Genomic DNA, 308 nt, shown 5'->3' with positions numbered 1-308 from the left:
TCTACAGGGAATTCAGAAAAGGTTATTTTCTATTTCAAAAGTTATATATTTATGTTTATATGTGCTGAGAAAAAAATTTATATAGCATATAAAACTCAGGGTTTCAGATTCTATCACTTAGGTCATAAGTATTTAAGTCTAAAACGCCAGCTGATTTTTTTTTTCTTTCGTCTCACTCCATCACCCAGCTTGGAGTGCAGTGACTCAATCATGACTTACTGCAGCCTCAACCTCCTGGGCTCAGGTGAACCTTCCACCTCAGCCTCCCGAGTAGCTGGGATTACAGGCGCACACCACCACACCTGGCT

Source organism: Carlito syrichta, unplaced genomic scaffold (genome assembly GCF_000164805.1).
Source record: "Carlito syrichta isolate Samal-C Ts95f unplaced genomic scaffold, Tarsius_syrichta-2.0.1 Scaffold146399, whole genome shotgun sequence".
NCBI lineage: Eukaryota > Metazoa > Chordata > Mammalia > Primates > Tarsiidae > Carlito > Carlito syrichta.
The sequence above is the reverse complement of the archived record's forward strand: the minus strand, read 5'-3'. Positions refer to the sequence as shown.